At 38.0% G+C, this 8,343-nt stretch overlaps 1 long non-coding RNA gene across 1 annotated transcript; it reads right to left on the bottom strand.

Annotated features, from left to right (window-relative positions):
- Positions 1-2,099: 2,099 nt before the first annotated feature.
- LOC116863532 lies at positions 2,100-3,712 on the bottom strand. Its single transcript, XR_004381835.1, has 2 exons — positions 3,461-3,712; positions 2,100-2,157 (listed from the first exon to the last, which is right to left on the bottom strand). It is a non-coding gene; the product is annotated as an uncharacterized LOC116863532 (long non-coding RNA).
- Positions 3,713-8,343: the final 4,631 nt, after the last annotated feature.

Below are 8,343 nucleotides of genomic sequence, written 5' to 3'. Positions count from 1 at the left end.
ATCCCATTTACAACTGCACCCAAAACCATAAGATACCTAGGAATAAACCTAACCAAAGAGGCAAAGAATCTGTACTCAGAATACTATAGTGTACTCATGAAAGAAATTGAGGAAGACACAAAGAAATGGAAAAACGTTCCATGCTCATGGATTGGAAGAACAAATGTTGTGACAATGTTCATGCTACCTAAAGCAATCTACACATTCAATGCAATCCCTATCAAAATACCATCAATTTTTTCAAAGAACTGGAACAAATAATCCTAAAATTTATATGGAACCAGAAAAGACCTCAAATAGCCAAAGGAATATTGAAAAAGAAAACCAAAGTTGGTGACATCACAATTCCAGACTTCAAGCTCTATTACAAAGCTGTCATCATCAAGACAGTATGGTACTGGCACAAAAACAGACACATAGATCAATGGAACAGAATAGAGAGCCCAGAAATAGACCCTCAACTCTATGGTCAACTAATCTTCGACAAAGCAGGAAAGAATGTCCAATGGAAAAAAGACAGCCTCTTCAATAAATGGTGTTGGGAAAATTGGACAGCCACATGCAGAAAAATGAAATTGGACCACTTTCTTACACCACACACGAAAACAGACTCAAAATAGATGAAGGACCTCAATGTGAAAAAGGAATCCATCAAAATCCTTGAGGAGAACACAGGCAGCAACCTCTTCGACCTCAGCCGCAGCAACTTCATCCTAGAGACATTGCCAAAGGCAAGGGAAGCAAGGGGAAAGATGAATTCTTGGGACTTCACCAAGATCAAAAGGTTTTGCACAGCAAAGGAAACAGTCAACAAAACCAAAAGACAACTGACAGAATGGGAGAAGATATTTGCAAATGAAATATCAGATAAAGGGCTAGTATCCAAAAATCTATAAAGAACTTACAAACTCAACACCCAAAGAACAAATAACCTAATCAAGAAATGGGCAGAGGACATGAATAGACATTTCTGCAAAGACATCCAGATGGCCAACTGACACATGGAAAAATGCTCACCATCACTCGGCATCAGGGAAATACAAATCAAAACCACAATGAGATACCACCTCACACCAGTAAGAATGGCTAAAATTAACAAGTCAGGAAACGACAGATGTTGGAGAGGATGTGGAGAACGGGGAACCCTCCTATATTGTTAGTGGGAATGCAAGCTGGTGCAACCACTTTGGAAAACAGCATGGAGGTTCCTCAAAAAGTTAGAAATAGAGCTACCCTATGACCCAGTAATCGCACTACTGGGTATTTGCCCTAAAGATACAAATGTAGTGATTTTGAAGGGGCATGTGCACACGAATGTTCATAGCAGCAATGTCCACAATAGCCATATTATGGAAAGAACCTAGATGTCCATCAACAGATGAATGGATAAAGATGTGGTATATATGCACAATGGAATACTATGCAGCCATCAAAAGAAATGAAATCTTGCCATTTGCAACAACGTGGATGGAGTTAGAGGGTATTATGCTGAGCGAAGTAAGTCAATCAGAGAAAGACAATTATCATGTGATCTCTCTGATATGAGGAATTTGAGAGGCAGAATGGGGGGGCCTTTGGGGTTAGGGAAAGGAAAACGAAACAAGATGGGATTGGGAGGGAGACAAAACATAAGAGACTCTAAATCTCATGAAACAAACTGAGGGTTGCTGGGGGGCAGGAGGTATGGAGAGGGTGGTTGGGTTATGGACATTAGGGAGGGTATGTGATTTGGTGTGTGCTGTGAAGTGTGCAAGCCTGATGATTCACAGACTTGTTCCCTTGGGGCAAATAATACATTATATTTTAATAAAAATAATTAATAAAACAAAAACAAAAACAAACAAAAAAAGATATACTGTCTATATTTATTGACAAAGATGATACATTAGGCAAAGTCTTCCAATCTCTGAAATTCAATTCTAAATGTTTAAATTCTTCCAAAATGTTCATTTGCATATTCTTTTATATATTTTTCATTCTGCAAAATGCCAGTTTTCTTATCACAGCAATGTAGCCACATAAAGTATTTGATAAGGTTCAGTGAAAAACAGCAAATCCTCAAAAAACTATATACTTACAATCTCTCAACAAAGTATTACTTTTCCTTGGGTACAAAACATGCATGAATTTTTTCCCAACAGCTTTTAGATCACGCATCTGAAAGACATAAACAACTTCTTGTAGTGTCCTGACCAAGTTATGAAGTAGTCCCCTCACTTAATTTGCTCAAATTTATTTTAACCTCCTAGGTTCACTGAATTTGGGAATTACAATGTCAGTTTTACCCCTTCACTATACAAACAAACAGAAAGGTAATGCATTTATACTAACTTTTTTCCTTTTTTTAATTTACTTAAATTCAATTAATTAATATAAAATGCATAATCGGTTTCAGAGGTAGAGGTCAATGATTCATCAGTCTTATATACTACCCATGCTCTATTAACTTTTTAATTAACTCCTTAAGCCAACATTTAACTCTTTACCACATCCACCTGTTCTGTTTTGATTTTTAAAGCTCTTTAAAGGAGAAACACAGCTGTACTAATATGTTACTTAAAGAAACTAAAATAATGTAACTATTAAAATCTTCTCTGCAACACATGGCATCTGACTTTCAGTTCATAACTGATGAAGTCCTAAGGGCCAATTAGCCTGCTCCCTAACTACCATATTATACAGAATAAAACAAATTAATTTCCAACATTCACAATTTAACTGGTAAATGAATCCTAGAAGCAAGATTTTTAAAAATCAAAATAGCTGAGGAGCACCTGGGTGGCTCAGGTAATGATCTTACAGTCCTGGGATCAAGCCCCTGTTGGGCTCCCTGCTCAGCAGGGAGTCTGCTCTCCTTCTCACTCTCCCCCTCCCCCACCCTGTTCAATCTCCTCTCTCTCTCTTTCAAATAAATAAATAAATAAAAGTTTTTAAAAAATCTAGACATTTGAGGAAGAGTACAGTAATACAAATATAAGCTGTCAAAATATAGTTGAGATAATTCTGTCCTAATTTTTTCACCTAGAAATTTCTTCATGTAATTAACAGTTCTTTATAAATACATTTTTAACAGTTGTTTAGTATTCCATCCCATAGATATAATTTACTTAACTGAAATCCCTTCTGTTGTTCAATTTACCCTTATTATAAGGAATGCTGTAATAAACATCTTTGTATATTAATATTCTTCTGTATTTTGAAAAATATGTTTTTTAAAATTCCATATACCCTATGTGGAGCAGAATTACCAGCTTAAAAATATTCGAACATTGTAAGATTCTTAATATTCATTATAGCCAAATTGCTCTCCAGAAAGGCTATATGAGTTATTCTCTAGGGGAAAATCTTAAATTTCAATAAATAAGATGTACTGAAAATCAGTGAGTCAAACAAAAAAAAGTCCTATAGTTACTTAGTCCCATGATACTGAACAGAAGTTCTCTCAGCTAGGCTAACTTACAATGGTATTCTGAACAGATTCATTTAATGTGGAGCTGTCAAATTCCCGAATATGAGATCTCATAGGAATGGTGATTTCTCCTTCCACAGGGATGTCTTGTGAGATTGATATATCAGAAAGGCCTGCAAACTGAGAAGAGTTGGGGAAAAAAATTAAAGTCTGTAATCAACTGCAACATTTTTCAAAGACATCATTTCCTAGTGAGTAGGGACTATGTCTTTTCATGGGGTGTTACACAGTTTTTAAAGTAAGGTATTAGTTTACCAGACATTACACAATGTGGTCAACTAAAATTCTCAAATGGTTTTTTCTTTTAACTTAAAGAAGGAGATGGCACATGATGGAAAAAATTACAAAGTAAATGGCATAGACACTTTCTTGCCCTCAAATATTTGCTTTCTTTCAAGCATAAAACCTTCACATGGCACAAGCTAGCAAGATTGCACAGCTATCTGAAAGCGACCTTTTGGCAATCGCATCTTCACACAGCCACAATTCTATAGCTCTTTTGCTCTGTGGTAGGCTCTGGTGGGCTCTGCTGGCTAGAAAGGAGCGTGAAGTGAAGCCTAATGGGAAACTGGGAAGAACAAGGAAATATCAAAATAAATTCTTATCTCTACTCTTTCTACCAGGTTACCTAGCAAACCAGATCAAGTAACATTTCCAAAGTGAATTATGAGATTGCAAGCTTATAAACTCTTATGTTCAAATGCCAAATTTTATTAGTATAACTAAAACTCTGAAATCTTCAAGTCCCTAAGAAAATAAAAGCAATCCCTTCTCACATGGATTTTGGCCCAAAAGGCACAATATTTAAAGGGTAGCAGTTGCAGGTAAATGAAGTACAAGACAGTACACTGAAATTTTAGGAAGAATAAAGTTGCTCAAAGAACTTATGAAAAATAACTTCTCAAACACACTTTTAATAAGAAATGCAAATTAAAGCTACTTGTAATAAACACTTTTCCCTGTTAAGACTGGCAAAAATACAACAGTTTGACAACATACTCTGGGAGTGAAGTATTCACACACATCTGGTGGGAATGCAAAATAATACTACAGTCTACTGAAGATGAATCTGGCAATATCTAGCAAATTTATACATGGATCACCCATTGACTAAGCAATGCCACCTTTAGGAGTCTAAAGACAAGGGGCAAAAACACAAAAACACATATACACAAAGCTACTTATTATAACACTACTTATAAAAGCAAAAACCCGAGAATAACCCATATGCCCATCAACAGACGACTACTTGAATAAAGTATGGGATATGGATATAACAGAGTTCTATGCAGCTATAAAAGAAATGGGAATATCTTCAAAGTACTATTTATGGAGTGTTAAATAAAAAAGGAATGTGGAGAAAAGTCTGTAAAATATGCTACCATTTACCTAAGAAAGGAGAAAATACAAATACACACTCTCACACCTGAACGTTATTTTTAAGATTTTATTTATTTGACAGAGAAAGAGCATAAGGAGCAGAGGGAGAGGAAGAAGCAAACTCCCTGCGGAGCAAGGAGCTTGATGTGGGAGTTGATCACCAGACCCTGGGATCATGACCTGAGCCAAAGGCAGATGCTTCACAGGCTGAGCCACCCAGGCACCCCTAATGTTATCTTTTAAATGTAAGAAATGTGTAAGAAATAAATCATGCAGTGTGATGTACGTCATATGGTTTTTTTAAAAAGAGGTCTCCTATTAAGGAAAGGGAGGAATAAGGTAGAGGAGACAGGGAAAGAGGCTAGGCTTTGTCAAATACAAGTTGTTCCATGTATATGACTTGAAATCATATAAATAGTTCACATAATTATGAAACAAAATTAAAACTTAAAAGAAGTCCTTAAAACTAAAAGAAAAATAAAATATATGAACCTATGGTATGATGAATTAAATATTCACAACCACACAGAGAGCAACTATTTCAAGTGGCTTTAAAACACTGTAATTTGACTTGTGATTAGGATGTAGAGAGCTGGACAGAATACCGTACCCCCCACCCTGCCAACAGAATGAGAAAAAGTTAGATGAACTATAAAATCACAACTTTTCTTGAACCGATCAAAGAGTTGAGGTTGTAGGGCAACCAAGCAGCCTGTATAAAATCTAAGGAAAGAAAGGTGCTTCCAGAGGGGAGGAGTCAAGATGGCGGAGAAGTAGCAGGGTGAGACGACATCAGGTAGCAGGAGATCAGCTAGATAGCTTATCAAATCACTCCAAACACCTACAAATCCAAGAGGAGATTGAAGAGAAGAAGAGCAACAATTCTAGAAACAGAAAATCGACTACTTTCTGAAAGGCAGAATGGGCAGAGAAGTGAATCCAAAGCAATGGGAAGATAGACTGCAGGGGGGAGGGGCCGGCTCCCGGCAAGCGGCGGAGCAACGGAGCACAAAATCAGGACTTTTAAAAGTCTGCTCCACTGAGGGACATCACTCCAGAGGCTACACCGGGGTGAAGCCCACATGGGGACAGCGTGGCCTCTGGTCCCACAGGGTCACAGAAGGATCGGGGATATCTAAGTGTCTCAGAGCTCGCAGGTATTAGAGCAGGGAAGTCAGCTACAGAGACGGAGCTGAGGAGTGAGCTCTCAACTCGGGGTTATCTTGAACCTAATCCGTGGCACAGGCTACTGCTCTGTGAGTGGGGTCCCCACAAGATCCAGGGAGACCCCCTGGAAGAGCTCAGGGATCTGCGGTTCAGAGACCCTAGGCGGAGCTGTGTGCCAGGGACAGAGACGCTTGGTCACAGGCTGGGTGAGCTCGGAGTGCAGCCGGAGGACAGGGAGACAGGAGTAACTGAACGCTTTTTTCTGAGGATGCACTGAGGAGTGGGGCCCCGAGCTCTTGGCTCCTCCAGGCCAGAGACTGGGAGGCCGCCATTTTCATTCCCGTCCTCTGGAACTCTACAGAAGGCATTCAGGAAACAAAAGCTCCTGAAAGCGGGGGCGCCTGGGTGGCTCAGTGGGTTAAAGCCTCTACCTTCGGCTCAGGTCATGGTCTCAGAGTCCTGGGATCGAGCCCCACATCAGGCTCTCTGCTCAGCAGGGAGCCTGCTTCCCCCCTTCTCTCTGCCTGCCTCTCTGCTTACTTGTGATCTCTCTGTCAAATAAATAAATAAAATCTTAAAAAAAAAAAAAAAAGCTCCTGAAAGCGAACCCTAGCAGATTACTTAGCCTGGCCCCTGGTAAGGACGGTGCAATTCAGCCTTGGGCAAAGACACCTAAGAATCACTACAACAGTCCCCTTCCCCAGAGGATCAAGAAGATCCAACACCAAGTTCACTTACCAAGGAGAACAGCAGAATTCCAGAGGAGAAAGCAAAGCATGGAATTCATGGCTTTCTCCCCATGATTCTTTTTCTTGAAAAGTTAATTTTTTTTAATTTTTTTTCTGCTAAATTTTTTAACTATTACCCTTTCCTTTTAGTGTTTTTTAACTAGTTTATCTTAACCACACATTTCATTAAAAAAATAATCTTTTTTTGAAACTTCATTATTATAGTCATCTTTTATCCTTCATTGTATCTAACTTTATTTTTTGTATACATAGGGTTTTTTCTTCTAAAAAATTTGGGGTACAACTTCTTCTAATAGATCAAAATACACCCTAAATCTAGCACCGGGCTTGTTCTGGTCTCCAGCCTGAGCAAATTCTCTCCACTATCTTTTTCTTTATTCTCCCAACCTACTTACCTTATCAACTCCTTTTTTAGAAAGATAAAAAAAAGGATTTTTTTCATCTTTATAGTCATATTCCATCCCTTCATTATGTTTACCCTTATATACATTTTTCATTTTTTAAAATTTTGAGAGATAGTTTCTTCTGAGAGACCAAAATACTCCCAAAATTAAGTGAGTGACCCTGTTCTAGTCACCAGTATATATATATTTTTTATATTGTTTCTTTATTTGTTTTCCTTTTTAAATTTTTTTTCTGAACTTCTTTTTACCCCCCTTCCTCCCCCCCAACGATTTGGGGTCTCTTCTGATTTGGTTAAAGCAAATTTTCATAGGGTCTTTGCCACCTTTTTAGTATTTTATCTACTCCTTCATATATTATCTGGACAGAATGACAAGGCGGAAAAATTCACCACAAAAAAAAGAAAAAGAGGCAGTACCAATGGCTAGGGACCTAATCAATAAGGACATTGGTAATATGTCAGATCTAGAGTTCAGAATGACGATTATCAAGGTTCTAGCTGGGCTCAAAAAAGGCATGGAAGATATGAGAGAAACCCTGTCCAGAGAAATAAAAGCCCTTTCTGGAGAAATAAAAGAACTAAAATCTAACCAAGTTGAAATCAAAAAAGCTATTAATGAGGTGCAATTAAAAAATGAAGGCTCTTACTGCTGGGAGAAATGAGGCAGAAGAAAGAATTATTGATATAGAAGACCAAATGACAGAGAATAAAGAAGCTGAGCAAAAGAGAGACAAACAACTACTGAACCACGAGGGAAGAATTCAAGAGAAAAGTGATACCATAAGACGAAACAACATTAGAATAATTGGGATTCCAGAAGAAGAGAGAGGGGAGCAGAAGGTATATTGGAGAGAATTATTATAGAGAATTTCCCTAATATGGCAAAGGGAACAATCATCAAAATCCAGGAGATGCAGAGAACACCCCTCAAAATCAATAAGCATAGGTCCACATCCTGTCATCTAATAGTAAAATTTACAAGACTTAGCGACAAAGAGAAAATCCTGAAAGCAGCCTGGGACAAGAAGTCTGTAACATACAATGGTAAAAATTTAGATTGGCAGAGGACTTATCCACAGAGACCTGGCAGGCCAGAAAGAACTGGCATGATATATTCAGAGCACTAAATGAGAAAAACATGGAGCCAAGAATACTATATCCAGCTAGGCTACAAT

This window comes from Lontra canadensis, unplaced genomic scaffold, assembly GCF_010015895.1.
Source record: "Lontra canadensis isolate GAN:19392208 unplaced genomic scaffold, GSC_riverotter_1.0 scaffold1509, whole genome shotgun sequence".
NCBI classification, from domain to species: Eukaryota; Metazoa; Chordata; class Mammalia; order Carnivora; family Mustelidae; genus Lontra; species Lontra canadensis.
This window is presented reverse-complemented; position numbering and strand designations above follow the sequence as displayed.